Below are 17,529 nucleotides of genomic sequence, written 5' to 3'. Positions count from 1 at the left end.
ATAAAAATAAATTTTTACTATGAAGTACCTAGGTCAGTACAATCTGTCACTCTCCACACAGCCTGTGTGGCTCTGCTGCACCAATCAATTACAGTTCCTACCACTGAAGCTTTGCTCCTGGAAACCTGCATTACATAGTCCTCCTGTTAAATGTTTTGAAAAAGAGGTGTAGGGTATTTTGTGGAGATTTGTTGTTGTTGTTGTTGTGGCTGTTGTTGGCTTGGGGTTTTTTGTTGTATTGATTTGGTTAGTTCGGTGGTTGGTTAGTTTTTTATGATGCATGTGCTTGGCTGCTCTGATTTATCTGTGGTGTGACATTTGGGGAAGAGCCGCAGTTCAGCTGTTAGCAGCTTTCTGAAACACTCACCACACTGTCCCCTTTGATGATACATGCTGCTAAATTTGACTGCAGATAAGCCTAGAATGCTTAAAGAGCTTTTTTAGTGAGGGAAAGGCTCCATAGTTTTTAGCAGAGGATGGATGGAGCTGACAACAGTTCCATTTGTATTTATTTCACCTGAAGGAAGGCAGGCTTCCTTTTTTCTGGCAGGTAAACTCCAGATTTCTTTGGCAAAAAGCATATCCCATGCTTTTCCAGAGTATCCAGTCCTGTTTATTCACAAATCTTTGGGGTTCTTTGAGGTCTCCAGAAGCTCCTTAGCCAAAAATCGTAAAGCAAGATTAGTTTTCTTGTTCTCAGAATTCCAACTGTACCTAAGAGATGTTTGTCCTGCCCAAGGTCCTGCAAAACATGACATCAAAGATTCAGGTTGACTGCAGTATTGCCCCATATTCAAAATCAATGCAATCATTTTTGCACACAGAGGAGCAGCACTCCTTAGTTTTTCATTAAATAGCTACAAAAAACCCAAAGACATTTGCTAGACTTGCTTTCAGCACTGAGACCTGCAAAGCTGAAATTTAAAACTATTAATTCATTTCAAAGTGGCCTGAAAGTAGTTCTGTGTTGGCAATTATATTTTGCAACTATTGGGTTGTGTCACAGTAAAGTAACTAACACATTTTTATGCAAGACTATATTGCATCATCTTTTCCTGAGCTGTTGCACTGGCAAGAAATTTCTCAGAAATTTCTGTAATCCCTCTTTCTATTTCTAAGCAACAGGAAAATATGTAGAATTAGGTACCCAGATGTGGTTAACCAAAAAGTGACATCTTTAAGGGGAGCAAAAATGAACAGACTCTTCAGTTATAAAACACAACCAGTACATTTCTGATGCTTTGTCCTGGACTTTGAGGACTCACATATGTACTTCTATCATCTAGTACAAGCCTTTATAAGAATAGAATTTTAACTGCACATGTTCAATATAATGCAGATCGCACCAGCTTCATTAAATCTGTGGCAAGAGAATTGTCTGATTATCTGGTAACAATTATTCTTTCACACTTAAGAAACCACAATATGCTAATATAACCCACATTTGCTTTCTGTACATTTAGGCTGTCTGGTGCAAGGGAAAGCTCTGGAAGAAAAGTCTGCAATATCACAGAACACTCTACTTAGACATGGTTTCGGGGGGTTTTGGTGGGGTTCTTGATGGAGTATTTGTGATTGCAATCTATTTTAACAAAGCACATTGCTCATTAAAGTGTTTCCAGATTTACCCTTCATCCTTGTCCTTCAAGAAAGTATTCTATATTCTTTTTGGATTAGATGGTAGAGGATGTGTGCTCTGGGTCACTTCTGACATAATGAAGGCCACACAGCTGATTAGCACACTTGCTGCTCTACACCCACACTCTGCCAGTATCTCTCTGCTACATAACAGCCTGGAGTGCCTTGGAGCAGCAGGGAGCTGCCAAAGAAAAATCACCAGAGAGGCCTCATGGGTGGCCAAAAGGAAAAGATAACTTGAAAATAGACAAGTGAAAAGTGTAGAGTAGTTTAAGATTGGACTAAATTCCGATTTCCACCTAGCAGAAATGAAGGTTTATATGTAAAGGGACACAAATCCTGCAGAGATAATTTCTGCAGTGTTTATAGCTTCCCAGTAAATGAAAACACTGAAATCTGCAATCTTTTATTCTATTGCTACAGTCTCAATACATTTTAAAAGTGAAGATAGAGAAGACAACAAATGACGGACTTTCACTTCTGCTGCATGAAGTTAAAGTGAATACATTGGAAATAATCCATGATCATACAAGCACACTCTCAGTTCACATGAGCAGCCTCTTTTCTGTCAAATGTGCATATTCTGAGCTGAATCATCATCATAGTAAAGGTTTTATATCCCATTCTGCCAACATACAAGGTTGAATGACTCAAGGAAGAACATTTTCTTGTGGATTGCTCCACTAGCCATAAGTGAGAAAAAAATGAACCAAATGCTGTAGATTCTAAATTCATTGAGGGAATGGATTGTTTGTGAATATTTTTATAGCAAAAAATTCAATGGGTTCTGAATTCCGAAGAAGAAAGAATTCCGACACAAAGAAGTTCAATAGCTCTACTATTGAACAAGTGTATAAAAAAATTACTTGATAAGGCAAGGTACATAGACACAACCTGAAAGTAATTTTAACAATATTCCCTTTCAATTCATCCAGATAATACAATACTATCTCTCAGACATGAAAATTATACACACTTTACATAGAAAATGTATGAGAGTACCCTTTAAACACATCTCTACTTTTAACTTTTTCTTGAATCTACCAGTCGAGGAGTAGTGAAGTGACACATACACCACAACAAAACCCAAGACTAATGTATGTCATGGATGGAAAGTAGAAACTCATATCAGGTGCTAAAAGATGCCTGAACATTTCGAAGATTTTGTTAAACTCTGAAGGAAATGTCAGTGCAAAATAGAAAACACTTTCAATGGCAGTCGAATTCCTGAATTTGAATACTTTCAAATCTGAGTAACACAGTGACAGCCAAAGAGAAAAAAATTTAGGCAAAAGAGAACTAGAAGGAGCAAGCAAGTCCATTTATAGAAATATTTCAAATCTTCAAGCCACTGAGATTAATATTCATGGCCCTCACCACCATGATGAGGGAAAATCTTTCAGTAAACAGGAAGTTTCAGTGAACATCAAGAATTTCAGTAGGATCAGTATTATCTGTGAATTCACATCAATGCAGTCATTCAGGTTAAAGAAATAGGAGATATCCTTTGATACTATCAGAGACATGGATTTTAGTGGAGAGACATGGATTTTAGTGGTAAGATGAAGGTTCCACAGCATTTTAATAAACTACAACCACCTGTTAAATTTTTTTTTTTTTAATTAATCACTACCACTGCTTCAGCTCCTCAGATAATGAGTTTTTCAGGGACTAGAAAGGAATCATTATGTGCAATGTATTTCCTTAATTCTGAAGGCTTAGGGCCATGCTAAGACAGAGGCACCCTGGTGTTAGCCATCTCACCTTTCTGTGACCACAGAGAGGATGAAGCAGGTCTAGTTGCCAGCTACCTGTCTCCTCAGACACTAAACACTGCCTATTTGCTGATACTTCTTCATTCACATCCACCTTGAAACATACTCATTAAAACATGATTTCTGACAAAATGTAACTGCATCATTATCTACTTACACTGACATTGCATGCAAGTAAAACAAAATTTTAGTCTGGGACATTCAAATCAGTTCAGATAGCAACTATTTGCTTTTATTTTCTTTACCTTTTTTTTAATGGTCCAAATACCCTTTAATTATTGCTTTTAAAACTGGTATTTAAAAACTCAAGTTCAAATAGTTTGCAAAAAGTACTTTCAAAAGTACCACCAAATGAGACTTTGAGCCAATAAAAAGGGAAGGGTGCCACTTTAACTAGAAGTGTAATCTCTCCTTCTTGCACAGAAGCAGAGCTAGCTTTCCTATCCAAACACAAGTTCATAACAGGAATTTTCTTTATCTTCATGACAAGATAACAGCTGCAGCACTATTATAATGCTTTGTCACTTCAGTCATCAACTTAGACTGCAAGGCCTTTCCTTTCTACCCTGCAGAAAATCTGTGTTTACTTCCACCCCCACCCTGTACTAAAAGCACAGAGAATGACAGCCAGAGTTTTCTAGATACCTTCTCTTAAAGGAGAGAAAGGTAAAGGACAAAAGTTGTTCTCCCTTCTCCTCAAAATATGATTTCATTTTTTTTTCAAGTTCTCATGGTGCCATTTAAAACAATTCAGAGGGATGTTTTAAAAATTTAAATACTGCCACTCCTGTAATAAGCAAATGGCTCTGAGATAGAGCACTTCCAGAGGACTACCAAGGGCATTAGACAAGTTGGCACCTGACTTGAGGCCTGGGGGGAAGGAGTTCTGGTTGCTCCTCAATTCACCTATAGACACATGAGGTTGCATAACAGCAGCTCCATCTGGTGTTAAGAGACTGACTCATGCTGGCCGTGATTGTCAGAAATGGGTCCCCTCGAGCACTATCTTTTTTTTGACTTGTCGCTTTGGAAGGGAGGAAATGTGGTTAAATAGCAATTTAGGCAGCATCAAGTGCTTGCAAATGTGTCTCAAAAACCTTGTAAAAATTGGTTTTTTACAAGGTTTACAACAAGTTGTTAGTATTGTCAGACTCTCCCAGAAAGTCCGTACTAATAAGGTAGATCATTATCAGACAAAGCGTATACCCCAAACAGTCTGGTGAAAGGCACTGTGCTGAGGTGCATTTTAGGTAGTAAAAGCCTTTCTTAAAAGCATTTCTCCTTCTCACGCTCTTACTCCACAAGTCTCCATCACATTTCTGAGGTAAAGATGAAACAGTCAAAGACAACTCTATAGAAGCCGCTTGACTGAGTCTGAAAGGCACTGCTGAGCAGTAACAAACAACATTGCATCCCAGATTCCAGAGGGAATTGGCTGATGTAGCTGCCAAGCACTTTCCAAGATATTTGACAAATCACGGCAGTCAGGTGAAGTCCCCAGAGATTGGGGAGATGGAAACGTTGCATCCATCTTTAGAAAGCAGTACCCAGGGAGCTGCCGCCCTGCCAGCCTCCCCTCTGCGCCCGGTAGATCAGGGAACAGACCCTCCCAGAGGCTGCCCCAGAGAGGACAGGGAGGCGATTTGGGACAGCCAGGATGGCCTCACCAAGGGCAAGCCCTGGCCAAGTCAGTGGCCTTCTGTGATGCAGTGTCTGCATGAGATAAGGGAAGGGCTACAGATGTAGCCCTTTTATCGGGACTTCTGTTAAGCCTTGGACATGATCCTTCTCTCTAAATTGGGGAGGAGATGGTCTCAATGAATGGACTACCCAGTGCACTGGTGGATGGAATGGAGTAGTGGTTGAGAAATTGGCTGGATGGTCACATCCAGAGAGTACTGGTCACCAGGTGGATATCAGTGACAAGTGGTGCTATAAGGGGTTTGTACCAGGGGTTGGGACCAGTGCTATTTAACTTCTTCACTGATGACATAGAGGGGTTGAAAGAAGAAAACTTCTGCAAGTTTTCAGATGACCCAAGCTGAGTGGTGCTGTAGACGCCCTGAAGGACAGGGTGCTATCCAGAAGGATCTGAACAAGCTCAAGAATGAGGCCCATGTGAACCTCAGGAGATTTAATGAGGCCAGGTGCAAGGTGCTGCACCTGAGTCAGAGCAACTCTGTAATCAACACAGAGGGTTGAGGGATGAACTGGTCAGGAGCAGCCCTGCCAAAACTGTCTCAGGGTACTGGTGGATGAAAAACTGGACCTGATCTATCAGTGTGCACTGGATGGGCCAATAGGAATGACAGGGACATGGGAACAGAATTTTTAATGGAGTCTGTTGTGATATGACAAGGGGTGTTGGATTTAAACTAAAAGAAGATATATTCAGTATAAATATATAGAAGAAATTTTTATGGTGAGAGCAGTGAAATGGTGGTACAGTTTGCCCAGAAAGATGGGGGATGCCCCACCCCTGGGTAAGGGAATTCAGAGTCAAGGGTCATTCAAGGTTAGGCTGAAAGGGGCTCAAAGCGATGTTAACTAGATTAAGTCCCTGTCCATCTCAGGAAAATTGGACATGACTTTCTCAATCCAAACCATTCTATGATTCTACGATCAGGAGCTGTAGACCAGTCTCCTAAAATAGGCTGGTGTTTCAAAAACCTAACACAGTAGGAATGGTAGGAAATTGAGGTGTTCATGTTGTAAAGAAACATGAACATGTCTGAATTCAAAAGAAAAACTGATTGGAAGTGTCAATATCCTAGTTATAGTGTTTAATAATCAAAACAGGACCAATAGAATAGCAGCAAAATAAAAGAACATATTTTTAAAAAGCAAAACTACAATCAGATGTAGAGTTGATAAGCACAAACACAAACTGAAATTTGTGTAAAACAATGTGGTAAAAAATAAGGACTGTGTGCTATTATTGCATGTTTTCTCAACTTGTGGTGTGTATTATTTTTGTACAATTTAAAATGAACCTTGAAGCAGACACCATGTGTGACACTTGGTAGCATAAATTACACACTGCAGCCTCTGGATGTGAGAGTGGGACAGGTTGAAATGCTATTAACCTGTCTGAAGAATTATTAAACATTTAATGATGAATCAATACCCAACTTAGCAAATATATGTCATAACTTAAGGTACTACCTGTCTCTGAGTTGGTTTTTACTATCCATCTAAACATTTTTAGCATCCTCTAAACCTCACCAAACATCTCAATGGTTTTGTCAGTGGAAGGGATGGGCTGTGGGGCACTCACCATTCAAGTGAGGTAGCTCAGAGCACCTTCACCAGGTGTGTTTTATCTTGCCCAAATGACTGCCTGAAGGAATATAAGAAGCAGTTTTACAATCCTTCCATTCAGAGGCAGGCTTGTTGATCAGTACAGGAAACAAGATGATGAGTAACACAGCAGGATTGTCTTCAGGAGGATCTGAGGACCTACATTTGTATTCCAGAAACCTCTCAAACTACAGACAAAGTAACTCACTGGAAGCCCAACTTTGACAGGACGTGGAGGACTTTGTGGATTCTGCCATACTACATCACAGAAACAATTATGGGTCTTTTCAGTATTTTCAAGGTTGGAAATAATCCAGGAAAATGGATTCTGTGTTTTTATGTTTCCTTCAACTCTCTCTTTCTCCCCACCCTTTTTTTTTTTTTTTCCCTAGCTTGGCATGGAAAAAGACAGGGGACAAAAAAGAAGGAGAAAAATATGCCAGAAAAGAAAGACAAGAAGAATTAAATCTTCCTGAGCAGAACGGGAAGAAAGAGGAAGAGAGAAGGGGGGAGGGAGAGAGAGGGAGAAATCACAAATAACTTTCTATCTGGTTCAGTACAGATTATGTTCAGTACTTTATTCCAATTAAGACTCTTCTTGATGGAATCATTTAAGAACAGGTAATATCTGTTTCACCAAAGAGGAGAAATTCAAATGCTGGGCACTGGGATGCAAAAGATCCATGTTATTTATTTTCCTCACAAGATGCTAAATTGTCACCATTAAAAAATTATCAAAGATTACAAGTATGCAGTTTTTCAACTGTGGCTTGTGGCTAGCTTGGGATAGCTTCTCAACTTCAATCTTTTAGGAAACCATTACTCATCTCCATGCTTTAATGTCTTTAAAGTTATCAAGAATAACATGCTTATAAAACCGTGAGAATAATTAAGACAAAAAAGCACAGTGCAACTGAGTAGTTCTGTCTCATTTTCAACTAATTTTGCAGTATTTAATAATGTCTGTCTCAAAATACTGATTTGTTTCAATTATTGTGATCATGAGAATCCATAAAAATACTTTTCTTGCCATCTTGGTCAAGAGACAGGCAACAATTCTTTTATTTTATTTTTCTTTTCCAATTCCAAAACTTTTCATTCTTTTACAAAAGGTTTTCTAACTCAGGTATTTCTTCTGCACCCACACAGTGGAAAAATCTCACTCTGCAGCCAACAAATCAGTGTGAAAATACCTTGGAAATAGTGTAGGACAAGGTAACAAGAAAGAATGCACTTTAATAGTAACCTATATAACTGTAGCTGTATTTTTCTGATCAATAGCATTTCTTTTCAAAGTTGCTGTATTTTCTGATTTCAGACAGCTTAGTGCTTCCTCCATTTTCTTTGCAAAGACTGGCTGAATGATTACTTCCTTTCACTGAGGAGAAATGAGTCTGAATTGGTGCCGTTCTCTTCTTCACTGCTTTTTCAAAAATTTAGATACTTCACCTTGACTTACTTAAAATGATTTCACAAGAAGGCTAAATTGCTAGAGCTAATTTTCTGATGTCTATATGATATACTTCTTGTCTACAAAAATAATGTTTATTCTGCTAAATATGTGACTTCTTCAAACATTAGCTGCCTGGAAACCAACGTGATTTCTGCTCCCTCCCCATCCCTGAGGTACCCTGCTTCTCTCCCTCCCCTACACCAGTATCTTTGAAAATAGCCACCTTTTACAGATGTGACAGGTCATTCCCAGACTGACTATGGCCAATAAAAAGTTCATTTCATTCTTCTTATTGTCCCGCTATATAAGTTTTTTAAAGGAAGGCACACTTAGCAATTTTTTATCCTTATTTATAAATAGTTCAAAGTATTTCTAGCCAAAATCACTCTGCATTACAGTAAAGTTATAAAAAGGTGTTATCTTTCTTTTAATTTTGTAAATTCACAAACAAACATACATATTTTCTACATAATTTGAAAATGCACAAGCCTAATGTAGATATCAACACAGAATGCTTACTTTGAATGTATTGAAATATACAAGTTAAGCAAAAGCAAAAAGCCAGTGGCTGGTATATTTATCACAGTGAATATTCAGGAACAGTAGTGCTGATTTTCTAGAAGTCAAGAGAGCACTTGACACAGCGCATTTTCAATCAGTATTCATAGGAAATATTTAATACTCTTGATCTAATGGATACAGAAAGATTACAGTGCTTCAGGCCCACTGAGCAAGAAAATCTATCTACTACCAGCACTTTACTACCTCACCTACCTTGGTTTACCTCATGTGCCTTATGGTCTATTGTGAAGAAGTACAAGAGCCTCTATTTCAACACCCTGGGATGTCTAATTGCTTGCATCTATTACAGGTTGGCTGTTAAAAGAAAGTGCACAGGTTGCAGTAAGCTGACACCACATTGAAGGCCCTACATGATGAACTTTGATTGTGTTACTTAAGAAGTATCCCTCAGAGTTTTCACCGAATCACAGAATCATTTAGGTTGGAAAAGATGTTTACAGTCAAGTCTAAACTTTGGTCGCTACCATGTCAATTAAACCATGGCACTAAGTGCCACATCCAATAATTTCTTGAACACCTCCATGGATTGGAGACTCCATCACCTCCCTGGGCAGACCCTTCCAATGTTTACCAACTCTTTCTGTGAAAAAATTCTTCTGCATGTCCAACCTGCACCTCTCCTGGTGCAGCTTGAAGCCATTTCCTCTTGCCCTGTCATGGATTGCCCAGGAGAAGAGAACAACCCCACCTGGCTAAAACCTCCTTTCAGGCAGTTGTAGGAGCCTCTGGAACCTCCTTTTCTCCAGGACAAACACCCCCAGCTCCCTCAGCTGCTCCTCACAGCACTTGTGCCCCAGACCCTGCCCCAGCTCCATTGCCCTTCTCTGGGCTCTCTCCAGCCCCTCAGGGCCTTTCCTGCAGTGAGGGCCCAGCCCTGGACACAGCACTGGAGGTGTGGCCTCAGCAGGGCCCAGCACAGGGGGACAATCCCTGCCCTGGCCCTGCTGGCCACAGCATTGCTGATCCAGGCCAGGATGCCATTGGCCTTCTTGGCCCCCTGGGCACGGCCTGGCTCATGTCCAGCTGCTGTCACCAGCACCCCCAGCTCCTTTTCCACTGGGCAGCTTTACAGCCACTCTATCCCAGCTTATGGCACTGCCTGGGGTTGTTTGGACTGAAGTGAAGGACCCAACACTTGGCCTGTTGAACTTCGTACCCTTGGTCTCAGTCTCAGGCTGAGTGATTCAGCAGATTAGTAGACTGCTGGAATTTCCTTCTTAACTTTGGTTAGAGCATTCAGTCAAAACTGAAAGTAAATGAAGAGAAACCTGAATAATCATATGCTCTCCCCCTTTTGCTGAGAAGACTTTTTCCTTTTCTGGAGGGAGAAAAATAAGAAGAATCTTCAGGCACTACAAACCTTTAGAGGACTTCTTTCTCCTCTGCTACCAATTGCTAAGGAAAAATAAAAGTATATTCATGACTGCATCCAGGCCAGTATTACCATCACAAAATCACATGAATGTGGACTTAAGAGTGTGTGCTAAGAAGGTAACTTCATTTAAGTAGCTTCTCTACAGCAAGGCATACACATACAGTTATTTAAAAAAGTCAGTAAACAACAGTAATTATTGTCACCACTTTAGGAGAAAAGAATTTGATGCTATTTACCAAGTGATGTTTTATAGTACAGAAATACGACTACTTTACCTTGGAAATACATACTTAAAATTTATCTTCTTCTGTTTGAATGGTTCTCACACAAATAAGCTTGCTAGTCATTTGGGAGGTTTCCTCCTAGTTTCAGCAGTTACTGAGCCTGCTGGCACAGAAACCCTTACACCAGCCAGGAGCAAACTGGGACAGAACCTGCATCTGCAGCAGAAAGTCATCATCACAAACCACAGCCACATGCAACTTCTTATTCCTCATCCTGTCCCCCAGGAAATCTATGCTCTGGACCTGACTTGTTTGACATATGTGAGGTTAAATAAGAGGAACATCAGTAGACTTAACCCTCCAGTACTGAGGACTGGACTGAAAATTCAGGGCTGCTTTACCATTAGCTACCCACTGCCTGAATAAGGTTGTCATATTCATATGCAGGAAAAATTAAACAAGAAAATAAGCAATTATTTTCATTTAGCTTAACCATCCTTCAGAACTACCATAGAAAATATTTCCTTTAAATAACAATTTAGTAAAAGTGTGTAAATATAATAAATGCTACAACAGTTTAGACATAAAAAGTGATAGCAAGACAGCTAAAAACAAATCAATTTTAAATGTTACTATGTATAAATCAACTAGTTGCATTGCTACATCTTTCTTCCTCATGCTTTTATATTATCGTTCTGTTTTGGGAAGAAATGGGGTGTTAGGGGTTTTGCAGAACAAGGTAGATAAATGGTCACATATTAAGAAAATTTTGTTATATTTTGTTGCTTGGCTTTAGGGTCTAATTCTGCATAGTTTTTCACATCTCTTATACTATCAAATAAAAGCTGTTTGGTGGCCTCTGGGAAATGTGTGGAATACCTTAATCCAGTTCATCATCCTCTGGTTTTATAGTTGACACAAATTAGCTAGCAGGAAAAAAGGCCAGCTGGTTTTCATTCAAGACCACTGAAGGCAAAGGATGGTGCAGAATTATAAATCTCTTTTAAATCTGTTCTTTGTCAAACACTGGGGATGGAGGGTGGGGGTGAAGGAGACAGGGTGTTTTTGTGTGTGTATGTGTGTGGTGAGACTTACAAGTGATATTAAAAAAGAAGAACTCAGAAACTAGTCCCTGAAGTTTACATATCCTTCTGAGTTTAGCCATCTAAATTCTTTGAGCTAAAGGTGATAATCAAAATCCACAAAACTTAGATATTCTGTTGAAAGCGAAGGAAGCCAACCCACCTTGTCGTTGATCAGCATTGACTTCCATTTATTGATCAATCAGCCACTTTATATAACAGTGTTAATTAACTTCATGCATATTGCAAAATCTAAGCTCATGATAGGTTACAGAGAAAACTCTAACCCCTCCCCTTGTCTTACAACACCTGTGGTTTGTTTATTGAAAACAGGACCAGCGTTCTCACTGTGATATGAAAAGTTCCCAAAACCTCCATATCTGTTCTCAGAGTAGCTATCTGTTCCCAGAGAGCCCAAGGACAGAGTGTTTTGCCTGTTATGGGAAGACTGTCTGAGAACCTTATTGTTTATAAAGTGGTGCTTGAGAGAGCCTAATTATTTATAGAATCAAGCCTGGGAAATGCTTTACAACTACCTTTTACTTTTCCCTCAACTGTATACTGTAGGCCTCGTTCTTTAAGCCATGCTAGAACCAGACTCTCCACAATATTCCATGCTACTTGTCCAGACAAACCTAGAGGCTACAAAAATAAAGAAGGTTATATGAAATATGAGGGCATACACAGGTTACTACACGCATGGATTTTGAAACCAATTTTTAAGCTAGCTACTAACAAATTCATAAGGAAAAATCCAGACCTGTAGGTATTCATTACAAGGAATTTTACTCTTAGCAAGAATTTTATTGATTTTCAAGTAAACATGCCCACAAAGATATTATAGGAACTATTTTAGGACACATGGAAAACAATTACACAGCTCCACCAATGATAGGCTGCAGGCATACTGCTATGGCAGCATATCTCAGCAATTGCTATTATACTGTTTGAAACAGAGATGTTTTCTTCAAGCCATTAGGCCAAGTGTATCTTAGCTGTTTTCTTGCACATTTTGGGAAGAAATACGCATGATAAGTCTCAAAACTGGACATGTTTAATCATATTCTACATACAAGTGCAGAAAAAAAAGTAGCATGAGCATACATATCAGATAATAAGTGGCATGAAATTCTATATTTTAATAAGTATAATACAACAAATCACGTTACTTTCATCCATCAGAAATAAAGACTCTATTGTCCATACTGCATTCAAAATTCTAATTACATGAAGCAACTGGGAAGTTATTCTGCAACCCATAAAGTACTAAAACACATTTTATTATTTAAAAAATTATATAAATATTATATATTTATATATAACCTATATTTAAAATATATATAATTTTTAATTAATATATATATATTCTCCTGAAGATAGTATCTTACTGAAACAGATTATGAAGTGAAACAATATTTACAACATATTAAGAACTAGTTAATAGTTCCTGCAAAGCAACAGTCCTTTATTCAACAAAAGACTTGTTTTATATTTAGAATTGGAAAAATCTACTCATTTATGATTTACGATTCCCCTTGTTTGGGCTTTTCTGGAATCAACCCAAAACAAATCATTTATTTGGAATACAAACTCCTAGCTTAATTTGCAATGCATATCTCTATGTCAGAAGCTGGGAGGCAATGTCAGAGAAAGCATTGTTCTGTACATGCCCTCTTGTACTCCTCTGTAAACATCCACTTCAGGCCACTGTCAGGATACAGCAGTCAGCAGAGCTTTAGGGTGACAGAGACTTCTGTGGTGAACAGGTAGCACCACTGACACAAGAGAAAAGAGGGAAAGGACAAATGAGTAAAAAGTAATATAAGGAGGAAACACCAGGAAAATAAATTCATATTTATTATTTTTATTCCTGGACTTCTAAATGCATTCCACAAAATCACCTTTCGTGATCAGCTGAACTACTCAAAGCTGAACATACACTTGCACCACTAAAACTGAAGAACATCTAAGATTTTTCCTCCTCCAGAAGCTGACATTATCATTAACTAGGTGAATCTTCATAAAATACTACAAGTTTAAAGCTGAAGTTTTTTCACTCTGTCAGAAATAAATTCTATAAAAACTAAGAGGATAAATGGACAGTTTCAATGGATAACTTCACTATCCTTATGTAGATTAGCTTCCCTTATATTACATTCACTCAACAGCAAACTGAGTATCTTGTATAGAATTAAGTTTGCTTTTTCGCTCGCTCCTTTGTCAGCCATGAAATTATGCTGTCAAATGTCATTGCACAAGTAACAATTCTTCATCAAACAGAAGAATGATGAAAGAGAAGTCCAAAAAATGCATGTTCAAGTGCAGATACATGTAGGAATAGTTGGATTTATCTATATTAGCGCACAGTGCTTTTATCCATATGTGCATGTCTTGTGGCTCTCACATTTAAACTTTGATCCTTCACAACCATTCACACTAGAACAAAAGTATTTGATGTAATCTTTAAAGACTGAGAAGCACCTAATCGAGCATTTTCACATGTCCTAGGCACTCATGCTCCTCTGACCATTGACCTTCAGGACTATGCCAGGAAGAATGGGAACCACAGGTGCATTGAGACAAGGCAGACAAATAGAAGAAAATCAAATGCCTTGCAAGCAGTTCAGGAGCCATTCAGTGTTGCACCATGCTTATGTCATGTCTGAAGTAATGAAAACACAAGAAGGTAGCTGCCCCAACTGAGAGAGTCCTTGGCCTACATGTTTTGTACTCAACCTGCTAATTGTTGGTTGACTAACAACCTTTTAGCTTATTTCTCCTCTACTTCTTTAACAGAGTTCCCTGGACCTATTATCACTCTAATGTTCCAAAGCAAAACAATGTTTCTGAAGGAAGAATAAGTAACAGGAACAAACAGTTCCATGGAAACAAGATTACATGTATGAAAAGAGAGTAGTAAAAAAACTACCTCCACAACTTCTTCAGCTGAATTGAATTTGAAATAAATTGATAATTCAGCATCAGAAAAAAAAACAAAAAACAAAAAACAAAAAACAACAACAAAACAACAACGACAAAAAAAAAAACAAACAACAACAAAAAAACCTTTTCATGGTTATCTAGTAATCTTAAGAATGAGAATTCAGATCAATTTCACCAAGAGTTCAGCATGAAATGTAGCAGAGTCCTGTGCTGACAGGTGCTGGTTAGTAACTTCAGTGTAATGTAGAGATGACAGCTAGAAACCCAGTACCAAAAGTAAGAGTTGTTCTATTAAGAAATTTTATTTATTCATTTAAATTTTTACTTTAATGACTCTGAATCTGTGTCTGATTCTGTAAAGTTGAGCAGCTGAAGGTAACCTGGGTGGGACAGACTTGCCCCAGACTTTCTTCCACATTCTTCTCTCAAAATCCAATATACACCAGCACCTTAGAAGCTCAAATATTTAATGAAATCTGATCTGAGACTTCAGGGAAATAAATAAATTCATTCCTCTGGCAGTTCAACAGCTTTTATCTTCTCTTATAGAAAACACATATGCCTTCCCCACACAGACGATCTGGTTAAGACATCCCTTGTGCACCTACTTTTCAGTGTGAGCTGATACTGATATCCATTTCTATGAAGAGTGTAATGAAAGTAGTACAGTTTAAAATCATCCATCCAACTAAAATATTTTAATAAAATAACTAGAGATTAATAAATCCATCTTTCCAGCAAATCCATCTTTCCAGTTTTTACATTTAGAAGAAAGCCCAATTATAGAAAAGTGTCAGAATAGTTTTACCTTGTAAATAAAATAAAACACGAAATAGTTTTTTTTAAATTGCCAGAAATAGGCAATGGGATGTATTCAAAATAGCTGAATTTTACAACCTTTATGATGTCTTAAGTGATAAAAGTTCTCAGTGAAAGGCAGCAACTAAAGACTGTTCATGAAGCACAGTAAAAATCCACTCATGTACATGTTGACATATTTCATGGTGCACTTCAGACCTCACAGTGATTTTACCAAGAAACACGTGTTGGTTTACTGAAGGAAAACAACTACCAGATATACAGATAAAAATGCAGTCCTTACCAAGCTAAATCCAACGGTAAACAGGATTCTGTGTATTTTCTGAATATATATATATCAAAGTCATAGCACATCAACCAGTGTAAGTACAGCTATGCTTTCGCTGTTCTATGATTTCTTCTATATTTTTAAAACAAATTAATCTGAACATTATTTGAGTCTTCTGATTCAGCATTCTTAACGAATTAAGTTTTCAATTTATAAATTAAAATCTTTACGTTTCAGATCTCTAATGAAGTTCTACTCTGAAGTGTCTTTCTGGCTTCACATTATAAATTTTTACCACAAGAGAACTTTACCTTGGAAAGAGATACCACATACTTTTATCCTTCCCTTACTTGCACTGAATTGAACAGTAATTGCCATATCAAACTGCTGGTATTTAATATTCAAATAATGAGTGCAGGATTTTGATACTCAGCTCAAATGGTACTTCAGTGGGCAAAGGTGTTAATCCTAACTAGAACAAGTTGAATGTTAACTTCAGTTCAAGCAGTTGTGTGTAGCACATAGGAGTCATGAATAATCCAGCAAAAATTTTTATTACTCCGTATTCTTCCTGAGTTTTACAAATATTCTCTCCTCCTTGCTACAAAATCATCACAGTGCTATATCCAGACAGGAGGTAGGAAGAAAGGAGACAGATACAGGTTTTAAAATAACTTTTGTCTCTAGGACTCCTTTGGAAAAACACTTTTAAAATATATATTATTGATTGATTTTTATCCACTTTCTCTTCCATCAACAACAATTCTTACAACAGTTCCTTCTTTCAAAAAGTTAAAAAAAAAACTAACCTGCAGGTCTCTGTCTTTGCATGTTAATAATGTGAAGACAAGAGTCTTCACATAACGCTGCAATCAAAAAATAATTAGCTGAAAGTTAACTAATATAGCAATGGAGGCTATGCAAGGCAGCATGTCATGTATTAAGAAATGGCAATGCTCAATATTCACTGTTGAATGCAAATTAATGAATTTAAATGAAATTCCCTAGAAGAGATGCAAACAAGTGGAGACTGTCATATTACTGTATGTGTTACAGTAAACAAGAGTTCTAAATATTCACTGCCTCTGGAGTCCTAAACTCAACTTCCAGCTTCTAGAGAGTCTCAGCTCACTGAGCCATTCAAAGTGCCAGAAAACAGTTTGTGCCTACAGCAGAAATTGTAGGTAAAGGATTTGAGAAAAAAATGTTCTAACCCAAGTCATCATGCTAATCAAACAAGCAAAGAATAAAGCTATGCCTAGAATGGGTTGAAAATCGGACTATTCCCAATGTTTCTAATGTAGCAAAATAATTTTTATTCAAATTAAATGCAAGCTTTTTTTTTTTTTCTTTCCCTGAAAAATAAAAGGGGAAAATTATCAGAAAGAGCAAGGGAAGAAGGCATTATCATATAAACCCACATTATAAGGGGGTAGGGAGACATTTAATATTAATTATACTCTCACCAGGAAGTCCAACTTTTTCCTTTTCAGTAGGCAAGTCTCAACAGTAACCTTTGCTGCTGCCACTGTTGTACCAGCTTTGTAAAGGATGAGGGGAAAGATTGATTGCTGTGCTATCCACAGGCAGGTTACATAGATATTGGATCAAAACCAAATTTAAAAAAGCAGCACAGGTATCCAAGAAAATGGGTAAGGGGCTGAAGTAATAAACAAGTATGTAACAGTTTTAAAAAAACTTACAAACTGCAGCTCAGATTTGAGAAAGGTTTTCAAAGACATCCATAGGAAATAGCCACAGATTTGTACCCAGGGAATCTCACTTCAAGCATCCCTAGCCTGCATTATGGAAGATGCCATATTAACTTACTGTCACCATGACCCCACACAGAGAAAGTACTTAGAAGCAGAAGTAAGGAAGCAGTAAATAGTTAAGAGAAAATTGAAGTAATCATATGTTCTAAGTATGGAGGTGAAATCCAAAGTATTTTACTTTTGATTTCTACAGCACCTTCAGAATGATTGTGAAATTTATCTCACAAAAGCCTATTAATTCTGGTTGATTTAAGGAAGTTGTTGCAATACTGAATAGCAATCACAGCATTTATAC

This window comes from Ammospiza caudacuta, chromosome Z (assembly GCF_027887145.1).
Source record: "Ammospiza caudacuta isolate bAmmCau1 chromosome Z, bAmmCau1.pri, whole genome shotgun sequence".
Classification (NCBI taxonomy): Eukaryota; Metazoa; Chordata; class Aves; order Passeriformes; family Passerellidae; genus Ammospiza; species Ammospiza caudacuta.
Note: the sequence above shows the minus strand (reverse complement) of the source record.